General features: G+C 39.9%; 1 protein-coding gene across 3 annotated transcripts in view; it reads left to right on the plus strand.

Annotated features, from left to right (window-relative positions):
* Positions 1 to 339: 339 nt before the first annotated feature.
* Positions 340 to 22342, plus strand: part of PAG1 (phosphoprotein membrane anchor with glycosphingolipid microdomains 1) — a 124274-nt gene continuing 102271 nt past the window's right edge. For all 3 annotated transcript variants that reach the window (XM_067467384.1, XM_060775532.2, XM_060775531.2), the window contains exon 1: positions 340 to 808. The gene's annotated coding sequence lies outside the window, so the exon portion shown is untranslated. The remainder of the gene's footprint in view (positions 809 to 22342) is intronic.

The raw sequence follows: 22342 nt of genomic DNA on the forward strand, positions 1-22342 counted from the left end.
CCTTTACTCTTCCTCCTTCTCTGAGTCCTCAACTCCTTTGCCCCTCTTTCTCCTTGACTCTAGTCCTACTTTACCTCCTCTTCCCCCCTTCCTCCAACCCTTTACTATTCCTTCTGCTCCTTTACCCCTCCATCTTTCTCCTTAACCTCCCTTCCTACTCTTTTGCCCCTTCTCCTCCATCATCTCTACTCCTCCTCTCCTCCTTCTCATTTACCCTCTCCCTTTACTCTTCCTCCTTCTTTGATTCCTCAACTCCTTCGCCCCTCTTTCCTCCTCCCTCTGCCTGCCTCCCAGCTTCGCCCGTGGCGTGGAGCCTTTTCGGGAGCTGCTGGTGCTGCTCATGCGCAGTGCCGGTCTTGCTGGCGCGCTGTCCTCTGCTGCTCCGCTCCGCCTGCTCCTCCTCTCAGTGCTGCTGCTGGTGGTGCTGCTTTCGGTGCGGCAGCAGAAGCAGCAGCTGGCGAGCTTTCCCTCTCTCCTCTTTCCCTTCCTCTCTCTCTCTCTCTCTCTCGGGTCTAGTTGTGGGCCGGCCTGCCTCCTTGCTGGCTCGCTCTCTCGCAGCATCCTCTCGTGATCCCTCTTCGGAGCGGGGCGGAGGAGAAGGGAGCCACGGGCCAAGCTGCGCCTTTTGGGCTCCAATCTCTCTCTCGCCATCCGCTTGCTATCCGCCACCGCTCGCTGCAGAACCCGCCGGGGCCTCTAGAGGGCGCGCTGCCTGAAGCCCGCTAGGGACAGAGTGGTCAGCTGAAGGGGGGCTCGCTCTTGCACTCTTCCACCAGCCACTGCTTGGGCTGCCTTTGGGCGCTCTCTGGTAAGTGAAATGCATGGAAAACTACATTTCTGGTGGGGGGGGGGGGACATGTGTCCCAACGAATGAGTCCCTGGGGTGAGAGCAGGGCATTTGGGGGCAGTAGTACTCTGCACATGCTCAGAGGCACTGCTCTAATGCCTGGAAAAACTCCCCCCTAAGAGAGTGGACAAGAATGACATTGAAAATGGAAAATAAGACCTTGGAATTTGGGAATGACTGAAACCTAACTGCATGAAGGGATTGATGGGAACTTTTAATTTGTGAGAGTGTGTGTGTCCTCATGTTGCTGAGCTTGGGAAGTGAATGGGAAGGATTGATGGGAATCTTAAAGGGATTGATGGGGTCTTTTAGTTTATGTGTGTTTCCTAATGTCGCTGACTTAAGGCAAAGCTCATGAATGTCATAGGGTTTTCTATAGGGAATAGCCAGAGGCAGCATTGCCATTTCTTTCTTTCCCCAAATACAGCGTCGGTCTCCCATCCAGGTACCAACCAAGGCTGACCCTGCTTAGCCACCAAGGTTAGACCTTCAGGGCCAGCTGTTAATACAGGTCTGAATGATATAGGGTTTCCTATAGGGAATACTCAGAGGTGGGATTGCCATTTCTTTATTCTCCCAAATACAGTGCCCGTCTCCCATCCAGGTATCAACCAGGGTTGAGCCAGCTTAGCTGTCAAGGTCAAGCCTTCAGGGCCAGCTGTTAATACAGATCTGATTGTCATAGGGTTTCCTATAGGGAATACTCAGAGGTACCATTGTCATTTCTTTCTTTCCCCAAATAAATCGCCGGTCCCCCATCCAGGTACCAACCAAGGTTGACCTGCTTAGCTGCCAAGGTCAAACCTTCAGGGCAATCTGTTAATACAGATCTGCAACAGATAGAACAGGCATGGGCAAACTTAGGCCTTCCTAATGGTTTGGACTTCAGCGGCTGAGGGGGGAAAGGAAAAGGCCTGAGGCTGTTAGGAATGGTGGGAGTTGAAGTCCAAAACACCAGGAGAGCCCAAGTTTGCCCATACCTGCTGTGGATGCATTCTGAGGCCCAGTAAGTATGTATAGGTTTGCAGCATAACTTGAAAGAAAGCTGCATTGAAGTAACAGTGATTACTCCCCAAGAGACATGTTTATTCTTAAGTTCATGGTGCTACTTAATTGACACCAGCTTGTAGTTGTGATGGCTGTGTTTACAAGGCTGTGTGGTTTGGGTTGAGGCTTCTGCTTCGCTATGAAACTCCTTGGGTGGCCTTGGAAAAATCCTAGGATAAATGAGATAAGACTTAATAAACAAGACTTGAGACTCTGAGTGTGGTCGAATAATATAATAATATCACTTTCCTATGAGAAGAAGGGCTGCGGTGGGAAAGGCACAAAGGAGAGGAGAAACATTGCAAATCCAGGAGACATACGCACATAATGCACATTTGGCATCTTGCAAAAACCGCTCCAAGCTTGCCAGCTGTAAACAACTTAATCTCAAGGTTTTTCTGTTTTGGTTTAGGTTAGCAGCGGGTTTTATAGAGATGTCCTGAAACCAGAGAGTGGCATATATTATTTAGTAAGCATGCATTTGTTGTGGTTGTGTGCCTCCATCCAAGTCATTTTCCAACTTCAACATAAATACCGTAGCGGTCTGGAAACAGCTGCAAATGAGACCGGGATGGCAGCTGATGGATAGCAGGTGGCATTTGGAGTTGTAATCATATGCAATCCCATTGTAATGAGAAGTGTGCCTGGGTGAATGGTTTGTCACTGGTTGATGATAGGGTTGCTGTGAGTTTTCCGGGCTGAATGTCCATGTTCCAGAAGCATTCTCTCCTGATGTTTCACCCACATCTATGGCAGGCATCCTCAGAGGTTGTGAGGTCTGTTGGAAACTTGGCAAGTGAGGTTTATATATCTGTGGAGTGTCCAGGGTGGGAGAAAGAAGGCCACTGTGAATGCTACCATTGATCACCTTGATTAGCACTGAATAAATAGCCTTGCAGTTTCAAGACTTGGCTGCTTCCTGCTTGGGGGAATCCTTTGTTAGGATGTGATTAGCTGGCCTTGACTGTTTATTCTCTGGAATTCCCCTGTTTTTGAGTGCTATTCTTTCTTTACTGTCCTGATTTCATAGTTTTTTTAATACTTGTAGCCAGATAATTGAATTTGATTTGTAGTGAATTTTTTGGAGGGAAATGGGATGGGGCGTTAAAAGACAATGGGTGAAATCCCATACACAAATCCTAGAAAGTGGCAAATTGGAGAGGGAAAAGGGAGAATATGGGGAAAGTAGGAGTGCATACCATAGGTGCCATTCACTCTACTGTTGAAGAACGGTGTGATTATTCCATTGTAGATTATTTGGTCATAGGTCAAGTGGCACCTAATGGATTGCAGCCAAGTCTGTTTCATCAGTTGTAGATGAGCTGTCTTCGGGTTTGGTTGTTTCTGAAATTTCTTCTAGGTGTGCTCATTGATGGCAACTAAAACTCATGAATTCCAGACACAACTTCATACCATACCATAAACTGTATAGACTTGATATTAATATGAAGATAAACAATGCAACAAAGTTTTACTGTATAATAACAAAACTGATTTTACTGTTTTCTAAAAAAAAATAATTCTATTTTTATTTAACGTATTGTTTCTTTAAAAAAAACCTGTCAGTTTCTTGAGAGTTTCAGTTGCTTGAGTTTCGGTTAAGTTAGAGTCTATTGCAGGCATGGACAAACTTTGGCCCTCCAGGTGTTTTGGACTCCAACTCCCACCATTCCTAACAGCCTCAGGCCCCTTCCTTTCCCCCCAGCCACTTAAGTGGAAAGGAAAGAAAGGAAAGGGCCCAAGACAGTTAGGAATTGTTTTTATAATTTTTATGTGATATTGTTTTATACTTATGCACCGTTTTTGTTATGCTGCACTTGGAGTGCCTTGTAAACCACCCCAAGTCCCTTTTGGGAAATGGTGGTGGGAAATAAGATTATTATTATTATTATTATTATTATTATTATTATTATTATTATTATATGAACACAGCAAGATGAGTCTACAGCAGACACTCTGCTGGCTGTTGTATTGGATCACACATTGGACACTTCCCAAGTATCTAGGACTTCATGATGTATTGGTGAATAATGCGTGCAGATCCCAGTAAGGTGGCCTTTTGCAGCTGGCAGATGGTAATTTTGTCAGTGCCGATTGTGTTTAAGTGCAGGCCAAGGCCTTTAGGCACTGCACCCAGTGTGCCAATCACCACTGAGACCACCTTGACTGGCTTGTGCCAGAGTCTTTGCAGTTCGATCTTTAAATCCTCATACTATGTCAGCTTTTCCTGTTGTTGTTGTTGTTGTTGTTGTTAAGCTTCTGTTTTCAACATAATAAGTAAATTTCCCCAGAGATCACACTCTAGTTGTTTTTTTTAAAGTCTCTCCAATAAGCACATGGTAATATACATGGTTCTTCTGTCCTTGTATTGGCCCCATTGTTACCTTTAAAGCTATATATGGACATCAAACCTTTTCTGTGGCCCTTGGCTGCCATTGAATCAGATACTATTGATGCAATCTGCTCTGCTGAAAAGGGCCACTTTGATGGTATCATTTTTACAAGGTATCATTTTTTCTCAGCATTTTGGTTTCTGCAGTGATGGGAAGGAAGTATACACTCTGACCAACAATTTCATATGGCTTTGTGGTGCAGGAGGATGCTGTGAATGAACTGCTTCAGCGGTCATCAAATTTGCAAACACTGAAAAGTTGAGGGAGAAGTTGGGGGTGTTGGAATCTGAAAGGTTATAGAAAAGTTGTCTTTTGTCTCCAACACCACAAAGTTGGCCAAGCTTAATAATAATAATAATAATAATAATAATAATAACAACAACAACAACAACAACAACAACAACAACAACAACAACTTTATACCCCACCACCATCTCCCCAACGGGGACTTGGGGCGGCTAACAGGCCAAGCCCAACAATAACAACAAATCAAAATAAAATACATACAGCAAATAATAACATCAGACAAAATATAAACAAAGCAAATTAATACAAAATCAAATACAGGAAATGAAAGAAAATAATAAAAATGTGCACAGCGGACTGGGCCAAGTTAAAAGGGTAGAATTAAAATATAAGAACCCTGGGTGAGATGGATGAGTAGGGTAGTGTGCCTGGTGGGGGGATTTCAGGTGGGAACAGCAATGGGGTGAGTATAATTGAAGGATGAGATAAAGTTCATCAATGGACATATTGTGCTGAGCTGGTCATGCTGTGGGGATTGTATTCATTCCCCAAAGGCACACCGAAACAGCCAGGCTTTTAGGCTCTTTCTGAAGGCTGACAGGGTGGGCGCCTGCCTAATCTCTCCAGGTAGCGAATTCCAAAACCAAGGGGCCACCACCAAGAAGGCTCTCTCTTTTGTCCCCACAAGTCGCACTTGTGATGGAGGGGGAAGTGAGAGGAGGGCCTCCCCAGAGGATCAAAGGGGTCGAACTACAATAAACTGACAGTAGACATTTGTTCATCATGGTAAACTACGGCTTTATTCACTGTACACTTGGAGTTTTGACTGGGAATAAAGCTTCCCCCCAAGGCATGTGTATTAACCATAGTTAAATATTGAGCATCTGTCCAACCTTATGCACTGACTGCAAGATATTTTTGTCATATGTTGATCATCATATACTGGAATCCTTTCCATATGGAGGCATTTGAGTTTTCCCTTTGCAACTCCAGTCTCCAAAATGCCTCTCCCCAAGTTATGCTTCCTGCTGTTGAAAGATTTCTGCTGCTGTTCACATGTAGAAATTGAATTTCTTTCTGTTCAGATAGGAGGGTGAGCTGAGCATGGATGTGAATATTCCCTTGGAACATAACCTTCGCTGTTGAGGGAGAAAGCCCTGGCAAGTTATGCAACAGAGAAGCTTTTCAGCTCCACAAAACTAATAGACTTATGGGAATAATCTCTACACACAGTCGGTGGTTCTAAGGAGTTGAACTGTCATGCTAAAGATCTTTAACCTTTTATTCTGATCTGTCACCCAGAGATCTGGGCTTAAGAATGGTTATATATCATCAGTGGTACTGAAGGCTTTAGCTGATTAAATTTGTAAAAAGAGTTGGCGTATGGTTAGAGCCAAGGAACTGAACAAGTGCTAGAAAATACAATAGGAAATTTGTAAGTGTATAGGTACAGAATCCATTTTTTGAGTGCTATTCCACAAACTATTTGAAACTGTTTGGATTTTTTTTTCAAATTTTCATTTCACCTGAACTGTTTCTACTTAGTAACAGAAAAAGGCCCTTTAGTCCAATTTAATTATTTGCCTACTATCAGGATTTTGCCTGTGCAAGTAATTTCAGGACAAAAAGCCCTAGAGCCAATCAGGATATGCTGGCACAGACTGTCCCCAAGTTGCTAACAAGATAGGCTCTGTAGGTTTGTTCTTAAGCTAAACTTGAATGTAAGTCGGAATAGGTACATTTTAAAGTGTAACTCCAGGGAAGGGTTAACACCCCTGTGGTGATTGCTTTGTTGTTTGTGCATCTGTTCAGAAGATTTCAACTCACTTTCTGTCCCTGTGAGAATTGGATTTTGAAAAATTCAGCTTGTTGTAGAAACAAGGATTTGGGATAAAGCTTCATAGGAGACACCTTTTCCCCATGATAATAACTCTTCCAGGAGTGGATTTCTCTTCAGAGGGGCCGATTTCTCCACTTCTTGTTGTCTCAGCCTCGTTCTTAACTAGGAGTCATTTGTAAGTTAGATGGTTGTAACTTGGGGACTGCCTGTATAGTCCTTTCATATAACTATATTACTATATAAATGTGTGTGAGTACCAGGCCATGTGTATTACTGTACATTTTTAGCAGTTCAGGTTCTTGAGAAAGCTAAAATATTATATTGGAAGTCTTGGTTTTACATACTTATACAAATATTTTTCTTACTCCTTCTAGAATGAATATACTTTGAATCAAGGCAATATTAATTTTTCTGTACTTTATTAACTGATTCTTGAATGCTGGTCCTCCAGATAGGTAAAGTAAAGGTTTCCCCTGACATGAAGTCTAGTTGTGGGGAGTGGTGATCATCTCCATTTCTAAGCCATTGTCAGTAGACACCTCCAAGGTTATGTGGCCAGCATGACTGCAAGGAGCGCCATTACCTTCCCGTAGAAGTGGTACTTATTGATCCACTCACATTTGCATGTTTTCAAACTGCTAGGTTGTCAGAAGCTGGGGCTAACAGTGGGAATTCACCCTGCTCCTCAGATTCGAACTGTCAACCTTTTGGCCAGCAAGTTCAGCAGCTCAGCAGTTTAACCCACTTCACCACTAGGGGCCCCCAGGCACTCTAGATATTCGGGGATAAATCCTGGGCATAAATCCCTTGAATAAGGACTTTATCACACATGAAGGCAATCTAGCATTGAAGCAAAACCATCACATTTAGAGATAGACCCAAGTGCATGGCATCATGCAGATACATGGCATCATGCAGATCTGTCTGTTTCCTGTTGATGCACATTCCCATTGTTCTCCAGGTACAAACCTAGCTGGGATTGAAAAAATGTTTCAAAAAATTAAATAATGGTTAAAAGGTGGAAGTTACAAGGTTATGCAGATGTATGGCCACAGATTGGGTGAATTGTTACCGTTGTGCAAATCTAAAGAGATAAGATAGTGAGGGTGCACATCCTGTTATGTTGCTGCTATTAGTGATTGCTTGACTTCTGTGGTATAGCAGCTCTGTGTGATAATGTCAGATTTTAAAGATCATACTTTATGTTGCTTTATTTTATAAACACACACACTTCCAAGAAAACTGGGGTCATAGTTGTTGATCATTTTAAGGAAGCAATTGATAGCACATAAGTTCTAGGGGTAGGAAATATGTTACATTCAACATGTTGAATGCAATTCCCTTTGCACCAAGCTAAAATAGCCAATGATGAGAAATAATGGGAATTGTAGTGGGAAAAGAACTCCACATGTTTTCCATTACTGTTTTTAGTGTCCTAATTCTAAATATTCCTACCATCATATCATTCTGCAACTTTTATATACCATAAGTCTGAGTACTGAAAATAAGCCATAATAGTGACAAGTACTGTTTTGCATCACTAAAAAATATCATTCTAATCCCTACAATGCTCATAAATGGTTTCCTCTAATTCCTTTTGTAAAAATATCATTGAATGCCACATTAATCTTCAGTCTGGTCTTAATGCATTTCAAAACTCAGAGCAGTGGATAAATCTAATTGCAAGAAATTTTAATGACAATATGGAGGCAGGAGAGATGTGTAGTTCATGCATCAGTTTCCCAAAGACTCCATTATGTGTCTTAAGCTCCGCATTTAACCATCCCTTAAAATGATTTTAATTTGGTAGACGGCACCATCTGGAGTCTGCTTTTTAAGAAGAAAATACTAATCTAAAGCAGAAATTACTGATAGAGCCAGGATTTTGTCTTCTTCCAACAAGGAACTTCTATGGAATTCTTCTTAATCCATCATAGGATGACATTCAGCTGCTGAGAGGTTTTCAGCATTCACACAAGGCAGTGTTATATAAATGTAGACACCTGAACTTTGGAAAGGTCTCAGGGGAAACATCTATTCGTGAGTCATTTTGTAAAGTTGCAGGCAGCAGTTTCTTTAGGACATAGAAAATAAAATCACTGGCAAAATCATTTCTTTTTGTCAGAAGAATGCAGGTGGTCAGTAGATATCAAAAGCATTCAAATGCAATAGGTAACAAAAGCATTTTCATTGGATATTTTATGTGGCAATATATGTACTATGCTTTTGGCCATTAGTGTGCAAAATATGTCAACAGCAAGCAGGCATGCATCTATTTTATATATAGAAGAGATGTTGAAGTACTTGCTGGTGAAGGAGGGAGCAAGTTTGTTTTCTTCTGCCCTGGAGCATAGGACACAGAACAATGCCTTCAAACTACAGGAAAGGAGATTCCACCTGAACATGAGGACGAACTTCCTGACTGTGAGAGCTGTTCAGCAGTGGATTACAGTATAAACAGACACTAGCAAACATCCAATGCCTTGCTGCAATACAATGAGACACACTAACATAAACAAAGGCAAAGGCTTCTCCTTTCATTTCTGGCTTTGGAGGCGGTGCTCATTTTTGGCTCTGGGGGAGCCTACATTGTCATCTCCTGGCCATGTGACCATCATGACTGCTTGGAACATCTTAAGCCTTTCCCACCAAAGCAGTACCTATTTATCAACTCATATTTGCATGTTTTCAAACTGCTAGGTTGGCAGGAGCTAACAGCAGGAGCTCAGCCTGTCCCATGGATTCAAACTGCCAACCTTCAGGTCAGCAATTCAGCAGCACAAGCATTTAACCTATTGCACCACCACAGCCCCTTAGTTTGATTCACATGTGGGAATCAAACTAAGCAGATTTTCTCTTAGAACCCTACGAATAGTAGCTTGTTTACTCCTGCTTTAACCCAAGGAGGTAAATTATAATATGGATCTGCAGAAAAAAAGTTAATTGTTGTAATTCTTTAGCTTACAAACATAGATTCAGCTATATTATATTAAGGATAATAATGGTCTGAAGATTCACCAAGGATATATACCTTTGATAGTAGTTTGAACAGCCTACAGATAAGACATTATGAAATCAAAGGAAAATATCATATCAATGAAATGAAAATGATACACACACAGGCTGCTTATTAAATGCTTCAGCTTTGCCTAGATGTTAAATCGGGCATGGGCAAACTTCAGCCCTCCAGGTGTTTTGGACTTCAACTCCCACAATTCGTAACAGCTGGTAGGGCCTGGAGGGCCGTAGTTTGCCCATGCCTGGAGGGCTGAAGTTTGCCCATTCCTGGAGGGCCGAAGTTTGCCCATGCCTGTGTTAACTTCATTGGACAGAACAGTTCGACTTAGATATTACACTTGAGTAGAATTCCAGAATATGTATAAATATAACAAGGCTGTATGACCTGGCTCTAGTTTCATTGCCCTCACATAATCTAGGTCCCGTTTACACTATATATTTATATAACTTTGATCCACTTTAACTGCCTTGGTTCCATTGTGTGGAATCTGATGACCCACCACAAACTGCAAATCTAAATCCATTCTAAGAACCTATTGGAGCCTTTGCAACATCAGAAGCTGCTAAATAAATCCCTACCCTCCCGTCTCATATTGAAAGCTGCTATATGTAGGCGTGGAAACAAACAGCACAAATATGTGCACACAGATTGCATTTTCATGATTGTACTGTAACAACTAGAAGTTCCCACATCTATTGGATAGTGAATCCTCACTGGACTATAGACTGAATTTTAAAGGAGCTATCCAAAGTGCTGAACCCCTTCACCAGAATAAGTTCAATACCTTGTTTAAGTCCTTTAAAATATAGACATAATGGTAATAGTTTCTTATCCAACTCTCCCTATGGATCGATAAAACCTAGAGTGGAATTGTCATCTACTGATGCAGAAACCACCAACAATCATTGCAATCATATTTCATCTTAAAGAGTCCTGTGCCCATTCAGTTGCTACGTTCCGTTCTGGTGCCATGCTGAAATATCATATTTCCCATTTCATCATGGCTAGAAAGTCATAATGATCTGCCCAAATGGCTCAGTCATGTTACCTCTGAATGAAGTCAGCTCTTTAGGGTTTCAGGCAAAATTCTTTTCAATACCTGCCTAGAGTTATCTGGCATTTGCTAGTGGTCTCACGTTGAATTACATATCAGGATTGGCTATTGAAATGAGATCAGATGAAGTATAGATACCAACTTCCTAATGAATAGGCATCCTAAATCATAGTTTGAACATCACTAGACAGCTTGTTCTAGTACTTCCAATGATTGTTTCGTGTCTCAGACTCAATGAGAAATTATGGCTAATAAAGACTTCTGCTCTGTGTTCAGGTGTCATGTTAAGGAAGGAGAGAAATGCTGTTTGTAGAGGCAGCGTCTTCCTTTCTATGTTGATTTACTAAATTGAAATACTGCTATCTGAACTGGGCCACAAATTTCAGCAACAGCTGGTGCTTGTGCCCCTCTTGAGATGGAGTGGTTCTTTAAAACCATATTTCCATCTATTTGTGAAGGTAGAATTATTATAGTAGCACAAATATGGCATGCACAGACTTCGATTTGATTTAACAGGGTTGTCCTAAAGATCTAGCTCTAAGAGAGGCAGTGACATTGATTTCAAATGATCGCTATCTGTATCACAGTGTCAGCAGGGAGGGAGCTGTAAGAAAGCCTGAAAGGCAAAACTGTGGTGTTGGTTTACACAGTGGAAGCAAAAGCCATTTTGAATCTTCCTTTTCTCCTTCAATCCATTGCACATTGCAGAAGGCAAAAATCTCAAGTCCCAGACATTGCTTGCAGTCTGTTCCACTGATTAATCAGGATGGAAATTTTAATCTCCTATCAAAGCTTCAGTCAATTAATTATATTGGTTTAAGTGTGCAGAATTAGGGATGTGTAACAAACCAGTTCATGCAGGTTTCCTGGCTGACTGCGTGGGCTGAAACCACTGTTTCTGTTTTTAACTTGGGAAATTAGTGCAGAAATACCAGTGGAAACCTAATCCAGACAGAATGGGTGCAATTTGGTCCAGGACTCATGTCATCTAGATGAGGTGGTTCATCTTTTGCTGCATGAATTGCATTGTTGCATAGCTTTGAAATACTCCTTTATTCTTCGCTTTCCCTGGATGCTGACATGGTGATAGAGTGTAGCCTTTTACTAGAGAAGATAGAGACAGCATCATTTTTAAAAAAATGTATTATTTCCTTTCACACCACATCATTGAAATGTATTATTCGTGAAGCTGCCTTTTAGGGCAGCCCAGAAACCTCAGCAATGCCCAAATAGAGTGGCCAGCATGTATATAACTATAGTAACAACAAATCAAAGTGATATAATACTTGTCACAACTGCATGGCAATGTGAATCGTTGTCATATCTGAGAGATAATTCATCATATGGAAAAATGTGCAAAAGTATAAATTTTCATGATCTGTCGTGAGCCAGACATTTTATAATATGAATACTATGCTACCATTCAGCATGGGACTTGTAACTCATTTAGAAAAATGGAACTAGGTTAGAATCAGTTACAGTTTCATCCACATTTAATCATTCTTAAAGTAAACCAGTGTGTACACACACATGTGGAGTTTCCCCTTTCATCCAGAGGTCGCTTTGCAGAGAAGCTGAACTAGAAGTGAAAATGGTTTTAAAGCTTTGGTGCAGATGCAGATGTGACTCCCTAATGAAGCATATAATTCATTGCATGATTTTAGGTTGCCCAAACCTCTCACAGGCTGATATAGGCTGCTACGAGAATAAATGGTGGTAGAGGAGAGCTATTTACACTGCTTTAAACTCATTAGTGGAAAAGCTGTACATAATTATAAGAATTAAAAATTGCACAACTGGATGCCTACCCCATGGTATTGCCAGAACTACTCTTAGGTCTAGGTCAGTGGTTCCTAGCCTGTAGTCCATGGACCACCAGTGGTCCACAAGAACAAAAATATGGTCCACAACCTCACCAGCAGTGCAGCATTACCTTGAAACCATGCAGCAATGAGGGTGACTGGTCTCATAAAACCCTCCCATAGTGCCGAGGCAACGGGGATGTCAGGAGGAGTGAGGCTGACTACCCATGAAAAATTCCTACTTCTACGTCAGCTCTAGATTATTAAATATGTTTTTCTATGGGCAATCAGATCACAACTACTGGATGGCATATGTTCAGTATCATCAACTATTGCTTTTGTGATCTATGCAATTCAATTTTCTGAATCAGCACCCCAAATAACCAAACCAAAGTTGACCAAAACCTAGTTCATAACCTTTTTGATACTAATATTGGAGAGTGGTCCCTGGTCAAAAAAGGTTGGGACCCACTGATCTAGATCATGGGGTGATCCTGATCTGATAATCTTAATAGTATGAGTAGATAGCTTGTGATATAGCCAGTGATAGCTTCCATCAACCAAGTCAGCATTGCTGATAGTGAGAAAAATCGAGATTTTGTAGTTTGACATAACTTAGAGTCTACCTATGATATCAAATTAATCTAGTTACTTTACAGTCTACTTTACTACTCTACTTTACTACTTTAACAGTCAAGGCTTGATGCTATGGAATTATGAGAACTGTAGTGTGGTGAGGCACCCGCACATTTTGGCAAACCAAGCTAAATAATACAGCTTCATTGGTTCCATAGCACTGAGCAATGGCAGTTAACGTGGTGTCAAACTGTATTAACTCTACGTTATCTTTGGGACACCTTTTTCCTGTATTAGTCTTGAAATTAAGATCAATGTCAGCTGTCTTGCTGACATTTTGTGAGACTCAGTAGCTAAGAATCAAAACTAGGGCCTTTTTTGTGCCATTGCACCCAATCCGGAATACTTTGCCATCTGAAATTCATCTGGCTACCTCTTTTTGTCTCTTAACAGAAACTGAAAATATTTTTATATTTATGATTTTTGAACATGTGACATATAGGTTACTGCTTCTCTCTGTGTATGTCACCAATCTTTTGCTTGTTAAACATGTATTCTGTGTTATTTATTGATTTTAGAATTAACTTGTATGTCATTTAGTAATTTCATTTACCCATTATTAAAGAGTAACCAGGTTGTCTGCTTAGTGTCTAGATTCAGTTTCTTTAGCTGTGTCCCAGCATTGTAAGTTACAGCTTAAACAGCCTCTTTATTCATATGTCAAACATACTTTATTCTTCTGTAAAATGTGAAGTAAGCTGAAGATACTCTATTTCTGCAGTGGTATGTGGCTTCTTCTGTAATCCATCTTGGCATTATGGTTATGTGGTTAAGATGCATGTTTTTTCCAAGCAATTCCATTACATGAATAAGTAGTTTATATTTTGCTGTCCTTTATCTAAAGAATTTAGACCTTTTCTTGCTGTATTCCCTTTCCATGATTACAAAATGTCACTTTTCACAGATTATTTTCATCTTTTGATCAACCATGCAAGAATTAAGTATATTTAACTAATGAAAGTTTTTAAATTAATGTATGTGTTAATTAATGTCTGTTATGACCACAGTTTCAGAATGGAAGAACCACTTCAACTCCTTCAAAATATCATATTTTAAATTATGTATATGAGCTGTAATTTTTATTCTTGAGGAACAACATTGATTGCCTTAAGCACTTTGCCTTGCCAGATAATGGCTAGGAATTAAAGACAAGGAATGCAATCCTGATCCAGACATAGTTAGGATTAGACACTCACTTTTTCTGCCAGCAGAAATAATTTGCCATATTTACTCAAATCTAATGCTCACCTTTTCTTGGCTACATAACCTTGCCAAAATTAGAGTGCGCATTACATTTGCATCATACCAAAAATTGGCTGAGATTTCTAGGAGTGGTAAACCAAAACACCTGGGGACTTACAGATTGGGTACCACTGATCTATCTACACTTAAAGTTACACTTAAACATGTACCTGTTTCAACTTACATACACATTCAGCTTAACAACAAACCTACAGAACCTACATTCATAACTTCGGGACTTCCTGTACTTCACCTGTACTTGATAAGGCTTGGGTAAGTTGCTAAGAAAAGTTAGGTGTAATGACTGAAAAATACGATTTTCTTATATTTTACATCCTTAATGTTTTATCCCTTAATATACAAGTTGTTTGTTCCCCCAGTAAATCATTGGGACCCATGAATGAACAGATATGCATAATCTTGGCTTGTATTAAATTCTGCCAGTTTTAGTTTTGGACTTTTATTGTGTAGAGAAGATTGAGATCATGTAATGCAGTAAGGAGCCAAAACATCCTACCGCTATTTCAAACTTGGCATCCAGTGTTATCTTCCATTTAATCAAAAGGTGAATGCTGTGAAAGGCCTGTCAATCTTCTCTTTTATAGGGGTTTCTTAGCCAAAGAATACTCAGAGGTGGTTTGCTTGTTCCTTCCTCTGAAATATAGCCTGCAATTCATTTTAGCTTTTAATGTAGGCCTGTAATGTTAGCCTTAGCTGTCATCAATGACAGGAGGTTTCCAAAAATGATTCGCTTATATTAACAATGTATAGTATATTCATATTACACTGCACTTAGAAATTACTCCATATATTCATGTGTAGTGTTAGAAATTTAATAAGAAAATCAGCTTCAAAACCTAGGTCATCTTCCATTAATGTGATCAATGTGCCTTAGCTCTTATTTTTAAAAGGAACCATCAACTGTTTGAGAAGAGTGATGAAAGGCAAGAGATTGCAGACAAACTTTTTTTAAAAAAAAAAATCGCTGACCGCCTCTGCTCACAAGGGCACTGTTTCTGGTCTTTTTCAATGTCTTGATAGGTTTATGGCAGGAGTGGCCAGAGATTTCCAAACTCCATGGAATAACCATTGACTTATCCACAGGTCAAAAAAATATCTATAAATTTGGCTCTAAAACCTGCCCTTGACTTATACATTAGGGTGACTTACACATGTATATATATGGTAAGTTACCTGCATAATATTAAAAATGTATTTCAAATTATTGACAGGGTTAAATGTATATATGCCAGTTATTTAACTGGGTTCAATGTTGGGGTTGTGAAAAAATTGGCAGCAGTAAAAGGTTTCCGAATGCCATTCTTTGACACAAATCTGTTAGCAACAAAGTATAGAGTTCGCGGTACAGTCTACAGAAAATGCTTCTGCTGTACTCCACAGAAAGGGAAATCAGCCTGCTTAGTAAGCGTGGCAAATGCTGATTTATTATCTGTAAATGTTTAATTTTTATACCTATTTTGTATGTATACCTTTATATCTGGAGTCACAAATATTTCTCAGGCAGAAAGGGGTCACAAGTGGAAAAAGGTTAGGAAGCAATTAGTGCTTCTCAGCCTTTGGCCCCTAGATGCTGTGGACATCAATTCCCAGAATCACAGACCTTTGGCCACGGAGGCATGGGCTTTGTGAAACTGAAATTCAAACTATCTGGATAGCCAAAGGTTGATAGTCATTGCTCAGAATAACATTAAATAAAACCCTAGGGAAGGAAATGGACATAGAGATGAACAAAAAGAGTAATGTAAATTGACTTTGGTTACAATGGCTTACTATGACTTAAAAATTTGTTCAATACCTATTTATTGGAGCATGACTTAGTTTCTACCTGCTGCTGTTGTCACGGAGTGTGGTGTGTCGAACTCTAACTTGACTGGCGTTGCCTTTGCTTCACTAATTATTATCATTTACTTTCATGATGGATTATCTTTGCAAGTCATTAGAAACCCCCTTGTGAAGAATGTGCCACTTAAAATAATCTCATATCATCTCTGATAGTTAATTTATAGAGTTTGAAGGCTACATCACATGGAAATCCACCCACATATAGCTGTAAGCATGTAAACCCACTGCCAGAAGAATGCACTGTTCTGTTGGTGCAAATGCCTTGGAAGTAAGGTGTGTGTATGTATATTTGTGTGTGTGTGTGTGTGTGTGTGTGTGCGTGCGTGTATGGACAAACATACATACATACACAGATCAATTTATGTACATACAAAATTGGCCCTTCTCATATGGAGCTCTGATTATTCACAGTTTTGATTAAAATGTTATCTCGAGGAACCTTTAGGTCTTCTTGTGTGACTTTGTAGTCAGTTTCATAGAATCATTGAGTTGGAAGAGACCTTGTGGGCCATCCAACTCCCTGCCAAGAAGCAGGAAAATCAGATTCAAAGCACCCCCAACAGATGGCCATCCAGCCTCTGTTTAAAAGCCTCCAAAGAAGGAGCCTCCACCACACTTTGGGGCAGAGAGTTCCACTGCTGAACAGCTCTCACAGTTAGGAAGTTCTTCCTAAATGTTCAGATGCAACCTCCTTTCCAGCAGACAATGACCTTAGAGTCAATCAATGAAGCCTAACATTTTCCTGAAGACATATTATCTTGGGTAAAAATAATAATTTTTAAAATTCATTTTAAAAACTTTTTCGGAGGTCCTAAGGTCCTGACACCAGCAAATGTGGAGGGCTGACTGTGATTGAGGCTAGATATGTGGCATGAACCCTTGTCCAAATTCTCACCTGAATTCAACATTTCCAGTATAGGAATTCTGAGATACTTCTGTGTTGCAAAGAAAAAGTCTCTTGCCAAATTCAGAACTATGCAGGTTTCGAGATGAGAGCTTTACTCTGCAATTACTCTGCTTCAAATGTTCAGTTGTTAAGTGGGACTCTTTCCAGACACCTCCATTTGTAAACTATATTTCCCTACTACTGCTTCTTTGCTGCTTAGCAGAAAACAACCGACATCAAGATAACTAGGTACATCCTTTGATAATTGATACCAAGGGCGATCTCTCTGCAACCATCCTGCTAGTGCCATTTTTGGTGTATATTACTGTGTACAGGATTTTGACCTTAGGATTTATATAGCATTTAGACACATTATCTTCTATTTGCTAAGTGCACTTTAAAAATCTTGTAGTGCCCACAACAGGCACCACCATGGTTTAGCAAATTTACAGAAACCAGAGGCTGGGTACATTTTGGAAGTTTCCTTTCACTGTTCTCGCCTGCTGCTTTCTGGCTTCTGTGATGGATGGCGGTGGAAAAAGCTTTCTGGATATTTCATGAGATGAGGGTATTATTTATATAATATTTATGAACTGACATTTCTTTTTCCACAAATGCATATATCTCTGAAGACCACGCGTTACCTTATATTACCTGTCTGATGAATCACCATGCATATTCTTATGTATATCAACTGATTTCAACCTCACCAGTGAATGAAGTGTCTGCATGCTTATTTTTACACACAGATGTGCTCAAGCTGAAATGATATATCATTGTATCTTTGGAAATGTTCCAGATTAGACATTCTGTCACGTTCTGTAAGTGGAGTATATTGGATTATGGCACAGTCTTATGACAGCTTCAAGCAGATTTAATGCAGCGTACACTTCGGTGGACTAGAGCCAATTCTAGTCTGCAAGTACACACTGCAACATATCAGTTATACTTAAAGTTGTCCCAAGATTACATTGTTTTGTGCTGTGAAGCTGATGCAGTTGCCATTCTGTATTACATTTTTTCTGTTATTTCTTCTAATCCCCCTTAAAATCACAAATGAAATAAACATAGATTTTTATGGCACATGTGGTGTAATTATTATTATTATTATTATTATTATTATTATTATTATTATTTTGTATCCCACCCTTCTCCCCGAGGGGGCTCAGAGCAGCTTATAGCAATGTAACAATATAAACAAGGTAATAATAATAATAATAATAATAATAATACTTTATTTCTAGATCACTCTCTCTCCCCAAAGGGACTCAGGGCAATTTACATACATATAAAAAGGCAAACATCCAATGCCATAATTAAATCACACAATATCAAAAGATGAGAAATAGACATTAGCAGACTTATTACAATAAAAGAATTTTGATTAAAATAATAAAAGATGCAAATACTAAGGAAAACAAATCATACCAATAAAACATAATTGCACAAAAACATATACCCCAAACAATTAAAATGACCAAACTGGAAAAGGTGCCAAGCATCAGCTGTAGTTCAAAATAGACCATATCAGCCATGAAATGCTGGTTGTGCTAGTCCTCCTGTCCGCACGCTAAGGTACATAGGTGTGTTTTCAGAAGTTTCTTAAAGGAGAAGAGGGTTTAGGATGGGAGTTCCAGAGATGGGAAGAAATCACAGAGAAGGCTCCCTTTGTCATTCCCACCAGCCGTACTTGTGACGGGGATGGGACTAAGAGCAGGGCCTCCTCCACTGATTGAAGTGTGTGAGGTGATCTATATAGAGAGATATGGTTAGAGAAATAGCCTTGACCCAAACTGTTTAGGGCTTTATAGATAACGACCAGCACTTCATATTTAGCTGAAAAGTCAACCAGCAGCCAGTAGAGCTATCATAACATGGGAGTGATTCTCTCCCTGTATGAAGCCCCAGTTAGTAACCTGGCTGCTGATATCTGAACTAGCTGTAAGTAAATGATAATAAACATATAGACAATTTAAATTAAGTGAACTAACAATAACAAGCAAAATACATAAAAATTAAGAAATCATATTCAATATAACACAAGAGACATCATGTATGTGTATTCTACAAAAATACATAAGGATTAAACAGAAGATGCTGCTTAGAAAGAGGTATTATTAACAGCCCTTTCTTCACTAAAGTGACATAGCTACTGAATATTTCTCATACAAAACCTTACATGTTTGTAAGGTTGGATTTATTTCTATAAATGGAGACAGTAAGGAAAGGCATAAATTTGGCCCAGAAATTAAATGTCACCATGACAGTCTAATCTAGGCACAAAATAGGGGCATTCATTTATTTCAGGCAACTAGAGAGCTTTTATTTATTTATTTATTGCGTGCATACAGACAACCATACCTTCCCCAGGGCTTGCTCGTGACACCGTTTTCTTATTTGTTTTTGTGGGGGGGAAAACAAAGGAGGGAAGTGGCCCACTAAGGTTGCCAGATAAAATGCAGGAAGTAAATAGTCCAGCCTTTCTGACCTTGGAAGCTCAGCAGCATCAGTTCTGGTTACTACCTAGATGGGACACCACCAATTAATACCAAGTGTTATAGGCCATATTTCAGAGAAAGGAAATGGCAAAGCCATCTCAGTATACCCAAGTGTGCATGTACCCTATGTAATTCACAGGGTGGCCATAAGTCAACAGATTCCTGAATGGACATGCTCACATAGCATTCTGAAGATCACAGTCTTTGCTAATGATTTTCCTGATCATACATCACACAGGGTTGAGTGGTAAAAGAAAAATGAATGAGAAAATAGACAATTGCGCTGTGCATTGAAAATGGCCACTACGACCTAGAACATTCTCAAATTCTGAGATGCGGACACTATTTTGATTTGGCACATCTTATATTGAGGAAATGTATGGAGGAAGGGAATTCATATATTCCCTTCCTCCATACCCACCAATCAGCAAGAAGTACTTGATAGAGTCTAAAGGGGCCGGGTTTCAGCACATCAGGTTAATCCACTAGCTGCAGAAAATCTTGCCGATCGAAAGGTTGACAGTTCAAGCCCGGGTTGGGGTGAGCTCCCAACCATCATCCCAGATTGTGCTCACCTAGCAGTTCAGAAACAGTTGTGTGGGTAGATAAATATATGCCCCACTTTGGCAGGGAGGTAATAAAATGTGCCAATGTGGACATGCCAGTGATTTGATCAGGAAAGAGTCGAATGACAACAAAGCTCCTCAGCATGGAAGATTGAGTGACAGCACCCCACCCCACCCCCACCCCATGACTGGAGTCGAGCACAGCCTCCAGATGCCATTGATGGAAAAAGATGAGAAGCCCTTCCTCTGTTTATGTATAATATATTAATTGTATAACAACATTGAATGTTTACTGTATATGTGTACTGTAATTTGCCTGAGTCCCCTCGGGGAGATAGGGCAGAATATAAATAAAGTATATAATAGTATTATTAAAAAAACAAAAATTATACAGTAGCTCTATATTTGTAGGAGTCTTTTTCCACTAATAAAAATAAGATTGGCAGGATCAAAGAACATTTTTGAAAAGTTTTTGCTGCTTCTATGTAAAAGAAGAAGTTGTGGCAAAATTATTTCAACATAAGAGAAGACAAATGATAGATGTGTCTTATGTTTCCTGGCACAGTGTTGTGGTAGTGTTCTGTACATTGCGGTTGGTCAAAATGTGGATGTATTACCCCTTGCTCCATTCATTTTTCTTGCCCATGCTTTATGTGGCTAGGGATGAACAGTGGGCCTTCCACTTTCATGGAAGACTATATAGATGTAGGGCTCTGAACAAAGTGGAAAATCAGTGAATAAAACCCTTTTTTAAAACCTGAAAGAACACATTTATAGGAATCTCCATGTCTCCCAAAGCCGCCCTTTACTAAGCGTCTGCCTAAAGTCAAACATAGAATCACCCTGTAGAGTCTCAAGGTTTCTACAGAGAACATATTAATCAAATCCACAAATAATCAAATCCAGAAATGTTGAGGGCAGAGTGTAGTTCATTTTATTCGCTTGATATGTCAGAGAAATGGCCCATTGGGGAAGCAACTTGATTTTTTTGCTAAACCCATCTGGATGATGATGTATCAGTCTGCCGCATTATAAATATGGGTTCTTTTTTATATTGCAGTAACCATTTCATTTCTATTGTGCAGGGAGCTTTTAACGAGAATATAGAAGAATAGTACATCAAAACTATCACAGCTCTTCGCACAGACCAGCTTATCTGTTAAATCCAAAACCAGTCTAATGGGAAATGTTGCATGTTGCAACCAGTCATATTATAAATATATGGCTTAAGGGGGGGATCACTAAGCCTCAATTTCAGGGAATTCTAATGCAGATGTTATTTCACAATGCCCAAAGGATTTTTCCTTCCATTGTATTGCAAAAGGTAAGAAGCAAGAAGAGGGACTGCATCGAGATTGTTTTAAGCTTTACAATTTTGAGTGCTGAAATAGCTCATTTTATAAGCTGAGTTGGCTTGAGTGCATTAAATTGATAAATGTGATGGGCATCATTCTTCCATTATGTTTCTTTGTCATTTGAGTGTCTAGGGACCAAATGACACATTACGGGAGATAACTCATAAGTGTCTCCTGACATATGTTTTAACAAAAAAGGATTTTCTGAAGCTACAATTAGGAGAGGAAGGCCTATTAAGGAGGATGCTTAATACTCCAACTATCCCCCCCCCCCCTTTCAGTATTTTTGCTTTTAGGGGGAAAGTTATCAGAAATTTTACCTTTTAGTTTTTAGAAAAGAGAACTCCTGGGTTTAGGTAATCTTTAATGGAAAAATAGCTGGTTAAAGCATGGAAGTAATTGGCTACAAGTAATGCAGACCACCGAGACTGCAAGGCACTAGACTACCTGCTGTGATGAATTTGCACAGCACTTAGCCCATAAAATTGCTCAGATTTGTTCTAACTTGAATGTTACAATGTAGTTCCAGTGGTTCAACATTTATCTTTTGTCTAGTACCAGTGTTTTCTTTTTTAGTACCTAAAGCTCAGTATTAAGATTCTTGTGAAGATTAGTATTATCATGTGTGAACTCAGTGTTGTGTGTGTTCAAGTCATTGTCAACTTATGACAATCCTAAGATGCGGGAAAGGGAGACCACTAATTCGGTCTAAAATTCGGCCTAAAAATAGTGGAAAATCAATAACTCAAATTCGGCCTAGGGAGAGAAGAAAAAATTCAAAAAATTTAATAACTTGTAATCGGTCTCCTGACGTGGTAAGTTGGTGTACCCAGGATGGCGGTCCCTCTGGGTTGAAGATGGTGCTGCTGAACGCCAGATCTGTCAATGGAAAAACATCCTTCATCCAGGATTTAATCCTGGAAGAACGGGCAGATCTGGCGTGCATTACGGAGACCTGGTTGGACGAAGCTGGAGGAGTAAATTTGACCCAGCTTTGTCCACCAGGGTTCTCCGTACAGCACCAATCGAGACCTGGAGGGCGGGGAGG

Source organism: Anolis sagrei, chromosome 4 (genome assembly GCF_037176765.1).
Source record: "Anolis sagrei isolate rAnoSag1 chromosome 4, rAnoSag1.mat, whole genome shotgun sequence".
NCBI classification, from domain to species: Eukaryota; Metazoa; Chordata; class Lepidosauria; order Squamata; family Dactyloidae; genus Anolis; species Anolis sagrei.